At 42.1% G+C, this 23,291-nt stretch overlaps 1 protein-coding gene and 2 pseudogenes across 3 annotated transcripts in view; 2 read left to right on the top strand and 1 right to left on the bottom strand.

Annotated features, from left to right (window-relative positions):
• Positions 1 to 5,833: 5,833 nt before the first annotated feature.
• LOC128777824 (60S ribosomal protein L21-like) lies at positions 5,834 to 6,292 on the top strand (annotated as a pseudogene).
• A 2,268-nt stretch (positions 6,293 to 8,560) lies between these two features.
• Positions 8,561 to 10,143, bottom strand: LOC109263245 (60S ribosomal protein L12-like; annotated as a pseudogene).
• A 2,061-nt stretch (positions 10,144 to 12,204) lies between these two features.
• Positions 12,205 to 23,291, top strand: part of ANKRD6 (ankyrin repeat domain 6) — a 213,003-nt gene continuing 201,916 nt past the window's right edge. For all 3 annotated transcript variants that reach the window (XM_053904656.1, XM_019442851.2, XM_019442852.2), the window contains exon 1: positions 12,205 to 12,413. The gene's annotated coding sequence lies outside the window, so the exon portion shown is untranslated. The remainder of the gene's footprint in view (positions 12,414 to 23,291) is intronic.

Genomic DNA, 23,291 nt, shown 5'->3' with positions numbered 1-23,291 from the left:
CATGCAAAGAGGTGGTCTGGGCTAGCTTGCTGGAGACTCCCCATGTACAGAGAGGCCCTGAAGGATGCCAGAGTAGAAAGGCTCCAACATCCCAGCCATCTCCAATGAGCCATCCCAGCCATATTGGATTCTCCAGCCTAAATTGCAGGCACATGAGCAAGTCTAGTCCACACCACATGGAACACAGGCTTGCTATTCCAGCTGAACCCTGCTCTGCCAATCCACAGAATCATGAGCAAACAAAATGGCTGGGTTTTGTGTTTTGTTTTGTTTTGTTTTGTTTTGTTAGACTCTACACCCAATGTGGGACTTGAAATCATAACCCCTAGATCAACAGTTGCATGTTCTACTGACAGCCAGCTAGGCACCCCTAAAATGGCTGTTTTTTAAATCCAGCAGTGTTTGGGATGATTTGTCACACTGCGGTAGATAACTGATGCCTACATTCTGGCTGATGTGGGGAAAATGGATTGCAGATTTAAGGGTGGAAGAAAATAACAGTGGAAAGTGAGAGACGTGGGTAGATTTTATATAAATTTCAGAAGTAGACTAGATAATATTTGTTGATAGCTTATTTAGCATGGTAGTCAGGGAGAAGGCTCCTCCCAGGCATTTGGTTTGAGTAACTAGAAGTATAGTAATGCCATTTATTAAAATAAGTAAGACCTAGATAGGAACAGGATTGGGGGGCAAGATGTGAATCAAGGTCCTTGATTTAAAAAAAAATTTTTTTTACACTTATTTATTTTTGAGAGACAGAGAGAGCACGGGCAGGGGAGGGGCAGAGAGAGAAGGAGACACAGAATCTGAAGCAGGCTCCAGGCCCTGAGCAAGCTGTCAGCACAGAGCCTGACGCAGGGCTCAAACCCACGAACCGTGAAATCATGACCTGAGCCGAAGTTGGACACTTAACGGACTGAGCCATCCAGGTGCCCCAAGGTCCTTGATTTTTAACAGTCTAGTTATTGTATATTGTCACAGGACAATCTCTCTTAATCCTGTGATTTGGCTATTTCTTAGATGTCTATCATGTTGTCTTTGGAATAAATAATGATATTTTCCAACTTAGAGCCATAAATGTACTGAAGATGACATTTTTCTTAAGTTTATTTATTTATCTTGAGAGAGAGACAACATGAGTGGGGAAGAGGCAGAGAGAGAGAGAGAGAGAGAGAGAGAGAGAGAATATCCCAAGCAGGCTCAGCACTGTCAGCCAGAGCCCGATGCGGGGCTCAGCCTCACAAAACTAAGATCATAATCTGAGCTAAAACCAACAGTTGGACACTTAACCAACTGAGCCACACAGGTGCCCCTGTTTTTTTGTTTTTTTAAGTTTATTTATTTATTTTGAGAGAGAGAGAGAGAGAGCATGAGCGGGGAAAGGCAGAGAGAGAGAGAATCCCAAGAAGGCTCCATGAAGGGCTCAATATCAGGAACCATGAAATCATAACCTAAGCCAAAATGAAGAGTCGGACATTTAACCTACTGAGTGCTCCCAGGGCTCCTGAAGATGACATTTGTGTTTTTTGTTTTGTTTTTGTTTTTTAAAGGATAAGCATTTGTTTTTAATGTTTGTGTATTTTTGAGAGAGAGAGTGCCAGCAAGGGAGAGGCAGAGAGAGGAGACACAGAATCTGAAGCAGGCTCCAGGCTCTGAACTGTCAGCCCAGAGCCTGATGAGGGGCTCGAACTCACAAACTGCGAGATCATGACCTGGACTGAAGTAGGATGCCCAACCTACTGAGCCACCCAGGCACCCCTGAAGATGACATTTGTAATTGAAAAGTCCCAAAGTAGTGAGATAGAATTGCTACATGTGGACTTCTATTAAAAAAATCAACTTTTTATTCATATGGACTTTTAAGGACAAGCTTCTGATGTATATGGTGCTGTAACATGAGGGTAGAAACCTCTTGACAACAGAGTCAACTGGACAGAGGTATTAACAGCTCTATGTATCTGTAGATTAGTTTGGACTTGGCAACTCCTGCTTTGGCTGGGAGGTTACACCAAATTATACTTTCAATGATACAAGATTCTACAAGACAAATGACCTTATTAAAAATCTGTAAGAGGGGAACTTGGTTGGCTCAGTCCATAGACCATGCAACTCTTGATCTCAGGGTCATGAGTTCAAGCCCCACATTGAAGGTAGAGTTTAGTAAATAAATAAATATCTAGTAGAATGAGATCTAGGAACTGTCACTTATACATTTCACTTAATGTCACCTACAAAAGTGGCAGACATGGTTGGTCAGCTACTTATCAGCCATTCCAAAACCCGCTTCCCTGTTCTTCCCTGTGCCTACTTCCCAAACTAGAAATGGGAAAAGTCAGGTACTCATATGACGCCTTCATGTTTGGTCAGTAAGAAGTAATCTTGTTGGGGAACTTCTAGGAAAGAGTTTGCTTTCTAATTTTAGTATATGTGCTGCCGAAGCGAGCACAAGAGTTTGCTTTCTGATAAGAGAGGCCGATGAATCAGAAGAGCCCCTTGACATTACCCTTTCCTGCTTTGAACACAGTTGTGTAAGAATATGGTACTTAGAGTTAGGGAAGTCATTTTGCAACATGAGGTACCAGGCCTAAGACCAAAACCCTGTCATGGGAATGGCAGAATAGAATAGAAAGAGACTGGATGACCTTGCTGAACTAGTGTACTCAGACCTGGAAAGGCCTATGTCCAAACTTCGTATATCACGAGACAAATGAAGTCCATTCTTTTTTTTTCTTTTTCTTTTTTTTTTTATTTATTTATTTTGAGAGAGATAGAGCACAAGTAGGGCAGAGAGAAGGACAGACAGGATCCCAAGCAGGTTTTGCACCATCAGCACAGAGCTTGAACCCACAAAATATGAGATCATGACCTGAGCAAGACAAAGAGTCAGACACTTAACCGACTGAGCCACCCTGGTGCCCCTGAAGTCCATTCTTTTTTTTTTTTTAATTTTTTTTTTTAAAGTTTATTTTTGACAGAGAGAGAGAGACAAAGCACGAGCAGGGGAGGGGCTGAGAGACAGGGAGACACAGAATCCGAAGCAGGCTCCAGGCTCTGAGCTGTCAGCACAGAGCCGGACGAGGGGCCTGAACCCACAGACCGCGAGATCATGACCCGAGCTGAAGTCGGACGCTCAATCGACTGAGCCACCCAGGTCCCCCACCCTGAAGTCCATTCTTGAAGCCAGTGCTTCCCCACCCTGTATAGTCAAGGTGCAAATAGGAAATGATACTATTTTTATTGCACAGTTACCTAAATGGACAGGCTGTTTGCAGTCAGAGGTGACTGGCCCAGAGACTTTGGCCACCTCAGGTCCCCCCAGCTGCCCCAAAGACTGAAGGTATCAGTAACTTAGCCATATCCATAACCCATTTATTTGCACACAAGCAGTAACAGCAAACCAGTTGGGAAGTTCTGCTTACGCCACTGAAGGTGGGTGAGGGTGCCTGGCTGTCTCAGTCAGTGGAGCATACAACTCTTGGTCTCAGGGTAGTGAGTTCAAACCCTACATTAGGCTAGAGCTTACTTTAAAAAAACACTGAAGGTGGGTGTTCTGAACTTTGCAGTAGAATGTGTCCTAACTGACCCAATATATACCCTCTATGAGTGGACGGAGGATGGGAGGATTGGATGGATAAAACCTGATCATATAGTTGGTGATGAAGTTCAGAAGTTATGTTATAGTCAGAGGATCCTGGTAAAGGTGTCTCAGGATATTACAGGGGATAACTGAGGCTTCCTTAGAAAGGAAACTCATTTTTGCTTCTTTCTGTACTTCTCACTTCATTTTTTAATCTCTGCATGAAAACGGGCTCTCTCTGTTTTTCATGCCAGGTGACTGAAGAAGGCTACCCCACCCGTCCAGTCCCAGTGATAGTGGACCCAGACTCTAGAACCAGGCTACCCGGGTTCAAATCCTAGTTCCACCACTAACTAGCTGTGTTACCTGGACCAAGTTACTTAACTCCCTGTGCCTCAATTTCCTCATCTCTAAACTGGTGATAATGTTATATACCTTAATAGAGTTGTAGGAATTAAACCCACTAAAGTGTGTGTGTATCTATATATCCATGTTTAAAAGGCAAACACTATATAAATGTTAGTTGTTATTATCTTTGATTCCCAGGCAAGAAAATCTGATTATTTGAGTTTGGGCCAGTGGTCCACTCCTGGCCTAATCCCCCAATCATACTTTACATAGTTCCATGTACTGCTATACCTTCAGAGCATTTATTTCAGCTATAATTTAATATTTGATAGAGGACTGTATTCACCACTAGACTCTGGGACCATCTGGTTTCCTCCCCCTTCTGTCCTCAAGTGCCTAGCACAGTGGTCAGAACTCCATGAAGCACAATTCTAGGGCACACCATTTACATTGTATTCTATTTGCAACATGGCGGCTTGATGGTCATCAGTCCCAAGAAATATGCTGAATTAATGGTCCAATCCACAATGGCTGGGGTGCAATTGATGGCTGCAGAAGTCTACCCTTATAAGTAGATAGGTAGGTCTTAACAAAGGGGAATAATCTGAACAGAAGCCTCTAAATGTGTCCACCACATACCTCACATGGTCAGGCACAAGAAATGCAAAGTCAGACAAATGTCAGGCAGACATTGTTGGTGGCATAACTAACACCCCCACTCCCCCTTCCCTTAGTTTGGTATACCTAAATATTCTTGGCTAGAAGGAACCTCAGACCTAGAGGTTGAATCAAGACTCATGATTCACCTAAGAATGGCAACTGCGTCCCCTCCCACCTTGTGGCCCAGTTGTGATCAATGATACATAAGAGGAAATATATTTAAGGGTCATCTGAGAAGAATTTGTTCCCAAATTAAAATAAATACAGTGAGAAGGTCTGGCCCTTTTTCCTGCTTAAATGCCAAGCTAAAGACAAAAGCCAACACTGAGGGTGATACAATAGAATCTAGAAAGAGCCTAAACCCAGATATTTTTTTTCTGTAAGTTACCATGTGTTTTGTGATTTAAACCTCTCTAGTCAAGTATGCTCCCTCTTGTAGCCAAACACATTCTAACTGATAAATGTGGTCCTTTTATCTTTGGAACTGAACGTGAGTGAGGGAGAGGGATCCGATATTCAGTAGCTTAAAATCAGGAACAGAGAAGGATGCCCACTGCCCGCCCCCCCCCCCCCCGCTCTTATTCCACAGTGTTCTGTACATCCTTGATTGCATAAGATAGCAAAAAGAAACAAAAAGATTGTGACACCAAAAAACAAGTACTATCCATAAGAGAAAAAATCTGATAAATTATATTTCATCAAAATTAAAATTTTTTCTTTGCAAACTCCCTGTCAAGAGAATTAAAAGACAAGGTGCAGCTGGCTAGCTTAGTCGATAGAGCATGAGACTCTTGATCTTAGGGTGGTGAGTTCAAGACCCAAGTTGGGCATAGAGATTAGAGAAGAAAAAGAATTTTCTTTCTTTCTTTCTTTCCTTTCTTTCTTTCTTTCTTTCTTTCTTTCTTTCCTTTCTTTCTTTTCTTTCTTTCTTTCTTTCTTTCTTTCTTTCTTTCTTTCTTTCTTTCTTTCTTTTTCTCTCTCTCTCTGTCTTTCTTTCTTTTTTTAAAGAGAATAAAAGACAAGCTATAGACTGGAGTAAAATATTTGTTAACCATGTATCTGACTAAGGACTCACGTCTATAATATGTAAAGAATTTTCAAAACTCAACAGCAAAACATAAAATCCAGTTGGAAAACAGACAAAAGCATGAAGAGGTATTTTACTGAAGAAAATATAGGGATGTCAAATAAACACATGAAAGGATGTTCAGTCTTCTGGCCAGAACCACCATCTTTTGGTCTTCCAAAATGACCAACCCAAAGAGAAAAAGGAGAGACACCCACTATATATTCTCTAGGCCTTAGAAAACATGGATTTGTTCCTTTGGCCACATACATGCAAATCTACAAGAAAGGTGACGTGGTAGACATTAAGGCAATGGACACTATTCAAAAAGGAATGTCCCACGAATGTTCCTATGGCAAAACTGGAAGTCTGCAGTGTTACCCAGCATGCTGTTGGCATTGTTGTAAACAAACGGGTTAAAGGCAACATTCTTGCCAAGAGAATTAATGTCTGTATTGAGCGCTCTAAGAGTCCTTAGAGCTTCCTGAAAAAGTGAAAGAAAATGATCAGAAAAAGAAGGAAGCCCAAGAGAAAGATGATTGGATAAACTGGAGCATCCACCTGCCCCCGCAGGGAGGCACACTTTGTGAGAAGTGGAGCCTGAGCTGCTGGAATCCATTCCCTATGAATTCATGGCTTAATGAGTATTAAAAAGAATTAAAAATAATAATAAAAAAACCCTCCAGACTGTAAAAGATGTCCAATACCACTAGCCATTAAGGAAATGCAAATTATTGGGATAACAATGAGAGACAACTCCATACCATCAAAATGGCCAAAAAGAAAAAAAAAAAGAAAAAAAAAAAGAACAGCAAATGCTGGCAAGAATGTGGAAAAACTGGGTCTCATACATTGGTGATGGGAATGTAAAATGATATAGCTACTCTGGAAAACAGTTTGGTAGTTTCTTATAAAAGTAAACATGCAACTACTATACAACCCAGCAATTGCCTTTCTGGACACTTATCTCAGAGAAATGAAACCATGTTTATATGAAAACCTGTACATGATTGTTCATGGCAGCTTTATTCACAATATCCAAAACATCTAAACAACCCAGATGCCTTTCAAAAGATGAATGGTTAAACAAGCTATGGTACATCCATACCATGGAATACTATTCAGCAATACAAGGAATGAACTGTTGAAACATGCCAACAACTTGGATGCCTCTCTAGGGCATTACACTGAGTGGAAAAAAAAAAGACAGTCTTAACAGGTCACGTTCCATATGATTCTATTCACATAACATTCTTGAAAGATAAAATTGTAAAGATGGAAAACAGATTAGTGGCTGTCAGGGGTTAGGCTGGTATGGGGAAAAAGGAAGGTCTGGAGTGTGAGTACAATTCATTGTGGTGATGGAATAGTTCTTTATCCTGATTGTGATGGTGGTTAAAAGAAGCTGCACATGAGATAAAATTGCACATACATTGTACCAATGTCAATTTCCTGGTTTGATATTGTGCTATAGTTATGTAAAATGTAACCGTTGGGGAAAACTGGGTGAAGGATACAAAGGACTTGTCTATACTATTTTGCAACTTCTTGTGAATCTGTAATTATCTCAAAAAAATTTAATGTTTATTTCTTTATCTTGAGAGCAGAAGAGGGGCAGAGAGAGGAAGAGAGAGAATCCCAAGCAGTCTCTGGTTGTCAGCACAGAGCCCAACATGGGACTTGATCCCATGAGTGGTGAGATTATGACCTGAGCTGAAATCAAGAGTTGGACACTTTACCCACTGAGACACCCAGACATTCCTCAAAATAATTTTTTTTTAAAGATATAAGGATTACAAAGGAAGAAATAAAACATCCTTATTTATAGGTACATAGAAAATGAAATAATCTATAAATTACATTAACAGAATTTAGCAATCTTTTTGGGTATAAGTTTAGTAAACAAAGATATTTGCATTCTCTTGACAACAAAGGGTAGAAAATGTACTTTTTAAGAGATACACTTGCAATGGTAAAAAAAAAAAAAAAGATAATCTCAGAAAATGGAAAGTTCTGAAACTTTTGAAGTCACTAAAATTCTAAGCAAATAGACATACATGTCACACATGTTCATATATAGGAAGACTCAACAGTGTAAAGATGTTAATTCTCTCGAAATTACAGTAGCAGCAAACAATTTATTTCTTGTTCCCATTATGCGAGGACTGCAGACCACCTGTAGCCACTCTGGGCTCTGTGTGATTCCATGTATTTTCTCATAGCGAGACCCCAGCTAAAGAGGCAGCCACTCTTTGTGGCATGATATTCTCCTGGCATAGGGCAAAAGCTCAAGGTGAGAGAAGCAGGGGAGAAGAATCACTAAAGCCCACAACATATTTAAAGCTTTTGCTCCAACATGGTGTTAGTCAAGGTAAGTCACACAAGCCCCAAACCAGCGGGGCAGAGGAGTCTATGTCACTACAGGAAAGTATGACAAATATAGGAACAGAACAAATAATTATGAATAAAAATTGCCACCCAACACATAGGTTCACTGTGATTTCAAATCAAGATCACAAAGTTTTCATGGAGGGGTGGGTGCCTGGCTGGTTCAATAGAGCATATGACTCTTGATCTTTATAGGTTGTTGAGTTCATGCCCCATGTTTGGTGGAGAGTTTACTTAAAAAAGTTTAAAAATTTAGGGGCACCTGGGTGGCTCAGTTGGTTAAATGTCCAACTTCAGTTCAGGTCATGATGTAGCGATTTGTGGGTTTGAGTCCCACATTGGGCTCTGTGCTGACAGCTTAGAGCCTGGAGCCTGCTTCAGATTCTGTATCTCCCTCTTTCTCTGACCCTGCCCCACTCTCAGTCTCTCCCTTTCTCTCTCAAAATTAAAATTGAATAAATTTAAAATAAATTAAAAAAATTAAGAAACAAGAAACAAAATTTTCATGGAGCCAGACAATCCTAAAATGCCTGTGGAAGAGAAAAGAGCTAAGAACACTTGAAATTCTTTATGAAATCAAGATTTATCAAAAAACCCACAGATTTTCAGGCAGTGTGGTATTAAGTACAGGAATAGGCAAATGGAACAAAATAGAGAACCTGAAACAGACCCAATCATACATGGAAACTCATAAGATCTCTTTGGCACAGCAAATGAGAAGAGAAATGAATTTCAGATGGAATATGGACTTAAACACGAAAGGCAAAACTTTACAACTTTTAGAAAAAAATATGGGAGAATATTTGTGTACCTCACGGTCAGGAAGGATTTCACAAAACACCTGAAACAGAGCCAAAGATATGACCAGTTAACAAAAGAGAAAATAAGAATAGTTAATAAATATTAAAGATGCCCAATTATACTGGTAATTGGGGAAATACAAATCATCATAATAAGTAATAATTTCACAAGCACACACACAAACCAAAAACAAGCTCTGCCAAAGATGTAGAGGAAGCAGAACTTTAATACATTGTTGATGGGAATGAAAATTGGTACAAACTGGTTTAGAAAACAGTCTGGCATTACTTAGTAAATCTGAACACACATATACCTTAAGACCCCAAAATTCCACTCCTACATAAAGATCCTGAAAACTCTTAAACGCATGAGTCAGGAGAAATATTTAAGAGTGTTCATAGCAACACTGTTTGCAACAGCAAAAACTGGAGCCTACCCAATGTCCAAAAGTAGACTGGATAAATAAATTGTGGTATCTTCTTACAGTGAAACACTATATAGCAGAGAAATTGAATAGCTGAATCTCAGAAACAGAATGCTGAGTGGAAAAACCAAGTTGCATAGGGAAGTGTGGAATGATTCCATTCACAAAAAGTTCAAAAATTAGCAAAACTGTACAATGTAGTGATTAGGGATATATATATATATATATATATATATATATATATATATATATATATATATATTTGTGATAAGAGAATTATTAATACACACACAAGTTTTGTTTTGGTTGTCAGATGATCCTTTATTGAAATATTTTCCTCTGCAGTTAAGGAGCTGTGGGCATTCCACTATGCCACTATTTATGTCATCTATGATGTTGTGAGGATGGTGGCCAGCAACATTGCAGGCCACAGACTGGGCAGTCCCCAGCATCTCTTTAACGGTTCCAGAGAGTTCTCTGGCTGAAGATTGGTGCTGCATCTGTAGGGCAATGTTGACAATCTCATCAAAAGTGATATTTCCACTGTGCTTAATGTTTTTCTGCTTCTTTCTGTCTCTTGGTGGTTCCTTGAGGGCTCTGATCATCAGGGCAGAGGTAGAAGGTACTACTTCAATCTCGGCCTATCTGTTCTGAATGTTCAGTTTCTCTGTAATCCTTAGACCCTTCCAATTACAGGTTGCCTTGTGATGTCATCACCAACTCTTTGGAGACAGATCAGCCCAGGGGGCCAATTTTGGGGGCCAGGGCCAATGTGGTACGGACTTCCCTAAGGGTGCACCTCAGGTATATGACTTTGACCTTCTTGGGGTTGAATTTAGGTGGCCTGGTGGAGGTGGCTGGTGGCAGAGGAACCTGGATTCAGGATGACTGAGGAGAGTTGCACCTTCACCTGCTCTGAGCGGAAAGCCATAAAAGCTAACACAAAATTTAGCATGCTGGTTTCCTTCGGAGGAGAAGGAGGATATGATTGTAGTGAGGCACATTGAAGGCTCCTTGGGTAGAAGCCTTAGCAAGGTCAGTTTCAGGGAGTGAGTGGCAGGGATAGAAGCTGGAATGGTGGACTGAAGGATGAATTGAAGCTAATGACATGAAAAATAGCTAGTGCAGTCAACTCATTAAAGAAATGTTGCTAGAAATCAGAGCAGATTATATTCTCAGGAAGCAGGGAAAATTATCATTGGCAGAACAGACTTCTTTCTCACGAGGCAGAAGGAGAAAGTAGTGAGGCGGATATATGAGGCTGGCTTTGATTAAGCTGAATTGAGGCATAAGAATGGAGCTGTAGGCTGGGAGCCTTCCTCATTTGGAGGGAGGTTTAGAGTCTCTTTTCATTAGTTTTCCAAAGACTGTGTGCCCACTTGGAGACGAGCAAACAAGATCTCCAGGCAGCTCACCCACCTTCTGCTTTGGTTCTCATGAGGTCCCTCTGTCAGGAATTCCCACTAATCAAGGTCTGGGAACAATTACAGGCCGGTTGGCTTCCAGCAGCATTCACATGTCTTATAGGCCAGCTTGGGCTTTCTGTTCCTTTCAGCAGAATTAATGCCTGATTGCTCTGACTGCCCACAAATGTAATTTAAAACTCCATCTTGACTTTATGGTGATATTATAAAAGCCTCCCAGAGGAATGCAGCATTGTATCTCTGGAAGTTCATTCAAGGGAGTAGCTACTAGGAAAACTCTTTAATCTGGAAATGTATAAGAAAGAAATGATCGGTTTGAAAGGTCATGGATACATATCTTGACTTTGGGGGTCACCTGTAAGTCACTGGTGATTCCCTGGAGAGAAATCCAGAGCTACTGATGGGCAGGGAGGGGAAACGTGTTCTTCTAACAGCTCTAGATGCAGAGTGACAGGGATGGGGAACAAATCTGAAGAGGGTCAAATGACACTCAGAACAGGTTTCACACCCTGCCAAGAAAAATTGCAGCTATGGCTATAGGGTGTGGAAGTTCTGAAATTGTAGAGGAAAATCAAGCACTTCCCTGGTGTGAGTTGGAGCTGGTTGGATTTCTTCTACCTAATGCTCCCTGAAAGAGACAGGGAGACAGACGTCTCATGAAAAAGGCAGAGATGATCATATTTCTTTACTTCTGGAAACCAGGCCTTTTTCAAAGCAGATAAGAAAAATCCGGTTCAAAATAAGCTTGTCCCAAACCTCGGGTAAGACGGAGACTCCATTCTAGGTTTCCACCTCCCCCTCCAGCTGTGTTTGGACAGCAGTTACCTGTTGTCTTCAAAAGGTTGAATGAGGTTCCATTCATTGACACATTCATGCAACAATACTTTATTGAATGCTCACTTTGTTCAGGGAACTCTTCTAGGTACTGAAGAAGTAACTGAAAAACAGACAAAACCTGACCAAGTTAATGGTGTATAGAGTGTGATTTGAATATAGGAGTCAGGAATGCGCAATGCTTTTGTCAGTGTCATATGGGATGGATGGTTTTGACAAGCTACTGACAGATAAGCTGTTTGGAATAAGGGCTTCCTTTCCCTTTTCCAGCTCTCTCATGAATCTACATCATTCATCATTGTTGAGCTTCCGCTGAGCCCTTCCAGTTAAGTGAACTATGAATATACTGAAATATCCGTTTGGCCACGGGGTGAGGTATGGTTTTCTCCTCCCTAACTCCCTAATTCTCCTCTCCCTCCAATAAACCTCCTGGAGACCAGTGCCCGGACAAGATCACCCCGCTGCAGCCCTCCTTCCTTCCACTCTTTGGAAGGAGGCCTCCCCGGGGGGCAAGGAAGGGACCTCGGCCCGAGCTGGGAGGGGCCTGCAGCCCAGGGCCAGCCCCAGGGCCTTAGGGGCCCCACCTCCCCCCGGTCCCCGCCGTGCCGGGAGCAGGCCGCTGCGGGGCGCTGCGGCCCCAGGTTAGGAGCCGAGGGCGGGGCGGGGCCAGGGCCGTGCGGGCTGCGGGCGCGGCGGGCTCGGCCACAGGTTACCTGCGGGAGCGGGGAGCGCAGCCTGGCGAGCGGGCGGCTGGAGGCGCGGCGCTGCGCGGCGCCGAGGCCCAGGGGCCGCCGGAGCCTGCGGGAACGCGTCCCCGTCGTTTCGCCTCGCCCCCCACCCTGTCGCCGGCCGCGGTCCCTGCGGCGCGGACGTCCGGCGCGCGCGAGAAAGGTATGGTGCGACCTCGCTCCGTTCTTTGGAGACCCCTTCATCTGAGGGCCGGCGCCCCCCACTCCCGGAGAACCTCCGAGCCGGGGAGGACGGTGTTGGAGGTGGGGGCGCTGCTCCCTCGGCACCCCCCCCCCCCCCCCCCCCCCGTCGGCGTCTGCCTGGGGAAGAGACCCAGAGGGAGCGCGTTGCCCCCTCTCCTGCGGCCTCCGGAAAGCCCGGACGGGAGGGGGTCTTCCTAGGACGCCTCCCTTACCGCTTTGCTTCACTCGCCTCCCCAGAGTAGAGAACTTTGGGTGGGGGCGGAGAACTTTGTCGTCTTTGCTTGTCCCCCTCCTCCTTCTCCACTGAGCTCAGAGTTTGAAGAAAGTGGTGGTAGGGGGGTGGGGGTCACCGGCTTTTCTCCCGGATGCGGTGGCTGGCGGTCTGCGGGCGAAAAGGAGGGTCTCCTTTGGTCGCCTTACGCTCTCCGGGGTCCCCGGGCCTGCGGGCCGGCCTCGGAGGGACCGGGTTCGGCTCGCTCGCGCCAGCAGCCTTTCCGCCCCCCCCCCCCCCCTCCCGCCCCATCCCCTCCCATCCCCTCCCCTCCCCTCCCGCCCCATCCCCTCCCATCCCCTCCCATCCCCTTACCCCTTTGAGGACTGCAAGAGGCGCAGACCCGGGAGAATGGGAGCGAGATTCGCTCTGGCCGGAATTAAGCCCTGTGAAGAGTTAGCAGGTGGCATCTCCCAGGGCCGGGGCGGAGGAAGCGAGCACGTTGGTTTGAGTTCGGACACCAGTTTGTCTTGGGGATTTAAGTGTAGTGCTTCCGGTATTTTGGGGAGCGGGAGGGGAAGTGTGGAGCATTATCTGTGACCTGAGAGGGGCTTGAATTTCATAAAGCTGGTCAAGAATGTTTTCCCGGCAGCACAGTGAGATGATTCAAGTAGTGTTGAGATCTGCTTTAGGGTTATGACACTGTGTTGATTCCACCACTTGTTAAGTTTGTGACTGGAAGACCCATTTCTTTCTACTTTTTCTCTTTCTTTCTTTTGGGAAACCCATTTCTTTTTACCTTTTTCCTTCCTTCCTTCCTTCTCCCTCCCTTTTTCTTTTTTTCTTTTAAGGCTTGTCAAATGAATCAGTGGGAGTGGAGAAGGAACAAAGACATCTGTAACAGGCTGTGATCAATTCATTGTAAACATCACTGCGCTTGGACCAGCCTGGGAAACCTGCTTTGTTAAACTTAGTTTTTAAAACTGTAAACTTGGTGTATTATACATAACTGGGTATATTTCATAAATGAAATGATGCCAGTAAAATGCTTGGCATAGTGCTCTTGAACGTTAGGGATCCTTTTTGTGAACCTGTCGGATGATGATATCCATTCGCGTTTATAGTAATGCCTATTAGGCCAAAGTAAGTGGAAAGAACTTGGCAATGAAGACAAATACACCTGGGTCCACGGCAGTGCCACAAGTGTATCTCTGAGGTGATATTTCCTATTCCTAAAATAGCAATAGCAATCTTTTGTTCTTGCATATAGCAGGTGCAACCATACATGTTTAACTTCCTTTTGCCATTCCCAGCAGGTGCTTAGCATCTGGCAAATGAATAATTTTTTAAGAATTAGGGATATAAATTAAAATTGGAAGAGTTTTCTGTCCTCTAGGTCATAAGTGGGGAGGGGAGAGCTGGACAGGGTAAAGAAGAATAAGAGACCATAAAACAACTAGCTGCACGTTGTTGGACAGCGTAAATCAAGGGTGATAAAGATGGGGCACCTAGCCAGCTCAGTCAGTGGAGCATGTGACTCTTGATTTCAGGGTTGTGAGTTCCATCCCTACGCTGGGTAAAGATTACTTAAATGAAAACTTTAAATATATATTTTTAAATGTTTATTTATTTATATTTGAGAGAGAGAGCATGTAAGAGCAGGGGAGGGGCAGAGAGAGAGGGGGACAGAGGATCTGAAGTGAGCTCTGTGCTGATAGCAGAGAGCTGGATGCGGGGCTTGAACTCACCAACCGTGAGATCATGACCTGGTGGAAGTCAGATGCTTAAACGCCTGAGCCACCCAGGCATCCCTAAATATTAAAAAAAGAGAGAAATGCTCATCTGTTGACTCCTTGTTTTTACCAAAAATGTACCTTAACTTCCCACTTCAACCTGTCAGCCTCTCCAGAGCCCTCCCGCTAAGCATTTATTCCAAGTAAAGGCTGATGGCTAAGTGATCCAGCTGAACTTAGAGACAAGGCATACTTTCAACTCTGGAGGCCCTCCCACATAGAATTTCTGGTGCGCCTTACCCTCACTGTAAAATATACCTGCACAAAATATCAAACTATGCTTTAAATTTAAAGAATAAGAATAGCACCCACAGACCCCAAAGTACTCATCACTCAGCTGAAGAAATAGAGCATCCCCAAACCTTGGAGATCCACCCCTACCCCCACCACACTCTAGTACCCCTCCCATGGCATTCCACCTCTCCTCCCTGCAAGGAACCATTAGTCTGGATTTTGTGTTAATTTTTTCCTATCTTTGCACACATCATATGCTATGTAAAAAGCTCTGTGAAAGGGAAGTTTCCAAACAAGCATTTCCACAATAACCTGGAGCATTCTTATTGAACTTAAAAGCAGGATATTGACAGTAGGATGCAAACCACAAAAAAGGTGACAATCTCAAAGTACTGGGATGGGGCAGTCTGTCTTTCAAGGTTTTCCTCAGGTTTTCTTGGCACAGCCTCCATGGGCGTGTTCTGTCTGTGCAGGGGAGGCCCTGTCTCTTCCAACATAGCCTAGAGGCTATAATTTTTAAAAGCTTTGCTTGAGTCGCTAAGAATTAGAAAAATAGTAATTTGTGTGCATGTGTTTTAGAAGTTTTTTTTTTTTTTTTTTTAAATACAAATTATCCCAGGAAACATTTTGTGAGATTTGAAGGATTAAACTGACTGAGAGCAACCTTTAAAAATGGTTTTAACCCAAATTCTCCCTTTCCTGGTTATTATGCTTGTGTTATGGACTTTGTCTTAAGTTATTTTCTCGGGGTCACACAGCTCTGTGTCAGCTCAGAGAATCTTACACAACTCTATCACTTCTTGGTTAAGGCAAAAGATTCCTAAACTTGGTTCATGGCTCCCTTAGTATCTTAGTAATTTTTTCACAGTGCCCCTCGTTGTAAGTAGTTAGTCATAGTTATGTTCAAGCAACGTAGTAAGTATTTATGTCCTAACAACATAGAAGCTATTTTTTTTTAAGTTTATTTAATTTGAGAGTGAGAGAGAGCAGGAGAGGGGCAGAGAGAGCAGGAGAGAGAGAGAATCACAGACTCCACACTGCCAGTCCAGAGCCCCATGTGCACTCGAACTCATGAACCATAAGTGAGATCATGACCTGAGCTGAAAACCAGAGTCAGACACTTAAACTACTGAGCCACCTAGATGCCTCCATAGAAGGTATTTTTAAAAAATAATACAAATAAACTGAGAAAAATTATTATTTTTTTATGTTTATTTTTTGTTTTTGAGAGAAAGAGAGAGAGAGAGCATGTGTGAGAGCAGGGGAGGTGCAGAGAGAGAGACAGGGGACAGAGGGCCCAAAGCGGGGTCCGTGCTGATAGTGGAGGGCCCGATGCAAGGCTTGAACCCACGAACCGTGAGATCATGACCTGAGCCAAAGTCACATGGCCAACCAACTGAGCCCCCCAGGTACCCCTAGAAAAAATCTTGTTCTATCATTCTTAAATAACCACAGTTACAAGCAGGATGTGTGTGCCTGTACTAATTCTTAAATCTTGGGATCAGATTGGATATCACCACTCTCATTTCCTGTTCCACATAAATTTTTTTGCAGCACTCACTTTTTATCACAGCATCCACTGAAAACACAGGTTTTGCAAAGATGTGTATGATGTCATTGATAGGAATATAACGTGATCTAACGTTGAAACTTTGAATTCTGGTTTATAGGTTCTGCGGTGTCCAATATGTTGAATATACCAGGTTTCCCTTGAAACTTTCAAATATCCTAAATTGCCCTTGTGAATTTGCTGCAGTATCCAGAGTGTCTTGGTGCTCAGTTTGGGAATTGATGGCCTGGGGTAAAATCCTCTTCTGGGAGAGAGCAGTTATTAAAGGAGAGGTCCACTTGAAGTAGCCCCAGGTTAAGTTTCTATGTGGAGTGGGCTAAATCTTGGATTCTCATCTACATAAAATGGAATGTCTAAAGCCTGCCCCATTGGGTTGTTGAGAGGATTAAACTAGATAATGTACAGAGAAGCATCTCTAAAGGACCTGGAATACAATAGTCTCAAGAAATGGTAGCTGTTTTATGATTGTTTAATAGTACTCAATAGTCCAGTAATTGGTAAATATATCATAGTCCCTATTTAAGAACAGCCAGTGCTTGAAATCTCAGTGCTAGCAAATAAATTATGAACTAGTTGGTTCACAATATAAAGTGACTTACCATTTTCAAACAGCGAACTCTGGTGTCCCATTGTGGTACATTTTGACTCTGCACACCATCTTTGAAATACTCATTTTAAATGCTCATTTGCCAACATGGGCCCAGGTTTGAGGAGGAGGTCATAACTGATTGGAGGGAGAAGGCCTGAGCTTGGACAAGTTGACTTTTTATTTCAGGAGGAAGGGACTTTGTCTTGGTTTGTAGGGGCCCAGGGCAGGCTGCCCCCAAATGTGCCAATTTGGCATAAAGATTATTTAGAGTTAGGAGAGTTGTTTGAGTGTCTACCTCTGGATTTCAGCTCAAGTCATGATCCCAGGGCTGTGAGACTGAGCCCTGTGTCAGGCTTCATGCTCAAGGTGGAGCCTCCTTGAGATTCTCTCTCTCTCTCTCTCTCTCTCTCTCTCTCTCTCTCTCTCTCTCCCTCTCCCTCTCCCTCTCCCTCTCCCTCTCCCTCTCCCTCTCCCTCTCCCTCTCCCTCTCCCTCTCTCCCTCTCCCTCTGCCCCTCTCCCTAACTCTCTCTCTCTAAAGTAAATAAAATGAAAAAAGAACCCCCCCCCCATTATTTAGAGTTAAAAGTAATAGAAACCCAGTAGATATAGGAAAGGCACTCTGTCTCCCCATAACTGCCTAAATTTACATTGGAAAGGAGAACGTGTAACCAGAAGAAAGTGTTATCAGAGGCCCCTTTTACTAAGGAACTCATCTGCATAATAAGAAATTTTTGTTTTTTTCCAAACATCTTCTTTCACCTTCTTGTTAATGAATTTTCTCCACTTTGTGTCCTCAAGCCCCTACCTTTTCCCTTAGCTCCTCTATAAGCTTCATGTTGCCTCCTTATCTTTGGAATCTCACGTCTGTGTGGATTCTCCATTGGTACGCCTATTAAATTTGATTTTCTCCTGTTAACCTGTCTCATGTCAATTTGATTCTAAGTGCAGCTAGAAGGACCATAGGGCAGAGGAAGGTCTTTCTCCCCTATAGGTTACAGACCTGAACATGTTTCATGTAGGGTTTAATTTTTGCATATACTTACAGCACAGAGAGGCAGACAGTCTTTTCAGATGAAATAGTTTTATTAAACTGATTAGCATTACATGATAATTCCTATCAATAAGTGGTATTTACTAATCCTCCAAGAAAGGCTGACCTGAATAAAGAGGTCCGGATGCCTGTGTGGCTCAGCCAGTTGAGCGTCCCACTTTTGATTTCAGCTCAGGTTATGATCCCAGGGTTGTGGAATCAAGACCCACGTCAGGCTCTGAACTGAGCGTGGAGTCTGCTTAAGATTCTCTCCCTCTCCCTCTCTCTCTTTCTCTCTCTTTCTCTCTCTCTCTCTCTCCCCCCCCTCCTCCCCCTCCTCCCCCCTCTCTCTTGAACATGTTCTCTCTCTCTCAAATTAAAAAAAAAAGATTTAAAAAAAGATGTCTTAGATGGCTGTCATGATGTCTTTCCAGACCCCAACCCTAAGCTAGAACTTGGTGATACTTTGACAGTTTGTGACAATACATTCAATAGTGATATTTCCCTAGTGTAGTTGTTGATTTTTATTATTGCTTTCTTTGGTCATTTATCGTTAGGGAGTTTGTACAGAACCATAGGTGATGATGATGCTTCCAGGTTGACTTAAATATTACTGGATACAATTTTATTTGTGTTTGTTCTTAGTTTTGTTTTTTTTTTCTTTTCTAAAGAAAAGAAAAAAAATATATATATATATATACCAACATGGGGCTTGAACTCAGGACCCCAAGATCAAGAGTTGCATGCTCTACCAACTGAGCCAGCCAGGCATCTCTGGTTCCTAATGTTGAGAGTTTTAAATTTCTTTGTACAATTTGGGGACATATGTGTGTGGGAGAAACTATTTTGATTCTTCTTAACTAATTGTTCTCTTTTTTTCATTTGATGCCCATGTAATAAATTGTCAACATTATTTTCATTTAACATTGAATTTCTCTTTAAAAAAATAAATAAGAATTTCAAATCTTTCCCTGCATTAGACTGGTTATATTTAATATTCAAAATCTTAAGATTTCAGGGTACAAAGTAGAAAACTACATTATAGATAATAAAACGTTGGTTAGAATGAATTGTTTTTCCTTTTGTTATCTGTTACTCTTTTACTTAAAATTGAGGGGTGCCTGGAGGCTCATTGTGCAGAGCATGTGACCCTCTAAAAACTTTGTCTGTCTATCTGTCTATCTATTTAGAGCTTAAGTGGGGGAGAAGAATAAAGGGGGAGGGAGTGATACAGAGAGAATCTTAAGTAGGCTTCACAACATGGGGCGCAACCTGAGCTTTAACCAACTGTGTGATCCAAGCATCCTGAGCATGTGACTCTTGATCTTAGGGTTGTGAGTTCAAGCCCCACATTTGGTGTAGAGATTACTTTAAAAAAATTAAGGGCGCCTGGGTGACTCAATCAGTTGAGCGTCCAACTTCGGCTCAGGTTATGATCTCAGGGTCTGTTGGTTTGAGTCCCGTTTCAGGTTCTGTGCTGACAGCTCAGAGCCTGGAACTGCTTCGGATTCTGTGTCTCCCTCTCTCTCTGCCTCTCCCCTGCTTACATTATGTCTCTCTCTCTCAAAAATAGGCATTTAAAAAAATTAAAATTGAAAGTCAGAAAGTTTGAGCATCTATTTAACTATTAGAATTTGATGTACTAGGTACAAAGTACTTTGGGAAACACTTGACTCAGTATTTTCATGAAAAACTAGGAAAGGGCAAACAAAGATTAAAACACTGTATTTAAATTTGGGAGCTTATTGGTAGCTGTATGGACTTAATTCTTGTATCACTGATTTGTTCTTGGTATAAGAATGGAGATTATGGGAAATATTTCTACCTGTGATGGTAAAAAACGTCCTTTAAAAAAAGTGAATTTAATGAACCCATCAGTAAATAATAACCAATAATGGAGAATTAGCCCGAAGTAAACTAATCTTAATAGCTAAACAGGAATGAGCAAGGACTTTTTTTTTTTTTTAATAGCACAGTTTGTAAAATGTTTATTTTTGAGAGAGAGAGAGAGAGAGAGAGAGAGAGAGAGCAAGCAGGGGAAGGGCAGAGGGAGAGGGAGAGGGAGACAGAATCTGAAGCAGGCTCCAGCAGCATAAAACCCAATTGGGGGGCTCGAACCCATGGACCGTGAGATCATGACCTGAGCTGAAGTCTGGCGCTCAACCAGCTGAGCCACCCAGGTACCCTTGTCTTTGTTTTTATAAAGGACATATGCTTGAATAAATTTTTTAAGATGAATAGATACAATAGACTAGAATAAGGTTGATTTTTCTTACATATATTAAGTGGATGAAAGATGAGTATAGAACTTAGTTCTCTTGTGGTGGTGACATTTGCCACATTAGCTTTAGGAATCTTCTCTCCTATCTGGCTAGGTTGGGTGAGGCAGTGGGAGATGGTGGACCAAATCCTGGGGGCTTGGGGAAGATGAAAGGACATTGATGGACATCAAGACACTTGGTATAATTCTGGCCACCAGCTCACTGTGGAGCTCTAGACACTCTCAATTTCTTAGAGCCTCAATTTTTTCTTCCCTAAATAAGGGGACTAGACCAAAATATTTCTTTTAAAAATGCATAGTTCAGGGGTGCCTGGTGTTGGTTAAGCATCCGACTCTTGATTTTGGCTCAGGTCATGGTGTCATGATTTGTGGGTTGAGCCCTGCATTGGGGCTCTCCACTGACAGTGTGGAGCCTTCTTGGAATTCTCTCTCTCCCTCCCTACCCCTCCCCTGCTCTCTCGTTTTCTCTCTCTCTCTCTCAAAAATAAATAAACTTCTTTTTTTGAGTTGCATTGTGAATATTTATTTAATTTTAAAAGAAACTGTTCAGCCTTTTCCCAAAATGATTGTACTATAGTTCATTCCACTTGGCAATACCTGAGTGTTCCCATTGTTGTAGGTCCTCATCACCTTTTTAGTACTGTCAGGTTTTTATTGTGGTTTTATCCGTAATAGGTATATAATGATATGTTATTTAAGTTTTTTTCTTAATTTTAATTTATTTTTTAAATTTATATCCAAGTTAGTTATCATATAGTGCAACAGTGATTTCAGAAGTAGATTCCTTAATGCCCCTTACCCATTTAGCCCATTCCCCCCTCCCACGACCCCTCCTGTAACCCTCAGTGTGTTCTCCATATTTATGAGTCTCTTCTGTTTTGTCCCCCTCCCTATTTTTATGTTATTTTTGTTTCCCTTCCCTTATGTTCATCTGTTTCATATCTTAAAGTCCTCGTATGAGTTAAGTCATATGATTTTTGTCTTTCTCTGACTGACTAATCTCACTTAGCATAATACCCTCTAGTTCCATCCACGTAGTTGCAAATGGCAAGATTTCATTCTTTTTGATTGCCGAGCAATACTCCATTTTGTGTGTGTGTGTGTGTGTGTGTGTGTGTGTGTGTGTGCGCGTGTGTGTGTGTACACACCACATCTTCTTTATCCATTCATCTATCGATGGACATTTGTGCTCTTTCCATACTTTGGCTATTGTTGATAGTGCCGCTGTAAACATTGGGGTTCATTTGCTCCTTTGAAACAGCACACCTGTATCCCTTGGATAAATACCTAGTAGTGCAATTGCTGGGTCATAGGGTAGTTCTATTTTTAGTGTTTTGAGGAACCTCCATACTGTTTTCCAGAGTGGCTGCACCAGCTTGCATTCCCACCAACAATGTAAGAGAGATCCTCTTTCCCCACATCCTCGCCAACATCTGTTGTTGCCTGAGTTGTTAATGTTAGCCATTCGGACAGGTGTGAGGTGGTATCTCATTGTGGTTTTGATTTGTATTTCCCTGATGATGAGTGATGTTGAGCATTTTTTCATATGTCGGTTGGCCATCTGGATGTCTTCTTTGGAGAAGTGTCTATTCATGTCTTTGCCCATTTCTTCACTGGATTATTTGTTTTTTGCGTGTTGAGTTTGGTAAGTTCTTTATAGATTTTGGATACTAACCCTTTATCTGCTATGTCATTTGCAAATATCTTCTCCCATTCTGTCGTTTGCCTTTGAGTTTTGCTGATTGTTTCCTTTGCTGTGCAGAAGCTTTCTATTTTGATGAGGTCCTAATACTTATTTTTGCTTTTGTTTCCCTTGCCTTCGGAGACGTGTTGAGTAAGAAGTTCCTGTGGCCAACGTCAAGGAGGTTTTTGCCTGCTTTCTCCTTGAGGATTTTGATGGCTTCCTGTCTTAGATTGAAGTCTTTCATCCATTTTGAGTTTATTTTTGTGTATGGTGTAAAAAAGTGGTCCAGGTTCATTGTTTTGCATGTCGCTGTCCAGTTTTCCCAGCACCACTTGCTGAGGAGACTGTCTTTATTCCATTGGATATTCTTTCCTGCTTTGTCAAAGATTAGTTGGCCAACGTTTGTGGGTCCATTTCTGGGTTCTCTATTCTGTTCCATTGATCTGAGTGTCTGTTTTTGTGCTAGTACCATACTGTCTTGATGATTACAGCCTTGTAATACAGCTTGAAGTCTGGAAAATAAACTTTAAAAATTTTTTTTTAAATGTAGTTTTTTGAAATGATACATATTCAAAGTGGCACCATTTTGTTTCCCCATAATTCTAGTGATAGGTGTCTTCAGGTCTACCTGATGATCTGTGGAACAAAAGGAACCAATGAGGTTGTTAACTTGATGTAACTCTTGATGTAACTGTGTCTCTTTCACAAAAATAAACATTAAAAAAAATTTATAAAAAAATTATTCAGTTTCTTTTTTTCTGCATTTTATTGTGCCTCTAGTAAAGTCCCATGGGAATCTGATATACAAGGAAATTTCTTCTAGATAGTGACTTTTAGAAGTATTGGGGTTTTCCCCCCTGCATCTTTATGGGAACTGTAAAGACTCCTTGTGATGAACACATATTACATTTAATCAGAAAAATAGATAAGTCAGGTAAAAAGCTTTAAAAATTACATGATAAAATTCAATATTAATCAAATTAGTATTAAAAAAATACTTTGTTCCCATAGTGGGACTGTTTGGATGTTCTAGTAACTAAAATATGTATTTAATAAGAAGTGAAATTGTGATGACATGGCATGAAATTGTGATGACATGAAATTGTGATAACCTATTTTATCATGCTTATATGCTAGTGATTAAAGAATCTTTTTTTTTTAATTAGAAAAAAATTTTTAAATGTTTATTTTTGAGAGAGAGACAGAGTGCAAGCAGGGGAGGGGCAGAGAGAGAGGGAGACACAGAATCTGAAGCAGGCTCCAGGCTCTGAGCTGTCAGCACGGAGCCCGCATCAGGGCTCGAACCCGTGAACTCAAGATAATGACCAGAGCCAAAGTCAGCTGCTTAACCGACCGAGCCACCCAGAAGCCCGTGATTTTTTTTTCTTTTTTTTAGGGTAAGTTCTGTGTCCAAGGTGGGCCTTGAAGTCACAACCCTGAGACA

Source organism: Panthera pardus, unplaced genomic scaffold (assembly GCF_024362965.1).
Source record: "Panthera pardus isolate Hobbes unplaced genomic scaffold, ASM2436296v1 HiC_scaffold_17, whole genome shotgun sequence".
NCBI lineage: Eukaryota > Metazoa > Chordata > Mammalia > Carnivora > Felidae > Panthera > Panthera pardus.
This window is presented reverse-complemented; position numbering and strand designations above follow the sequence as displayed.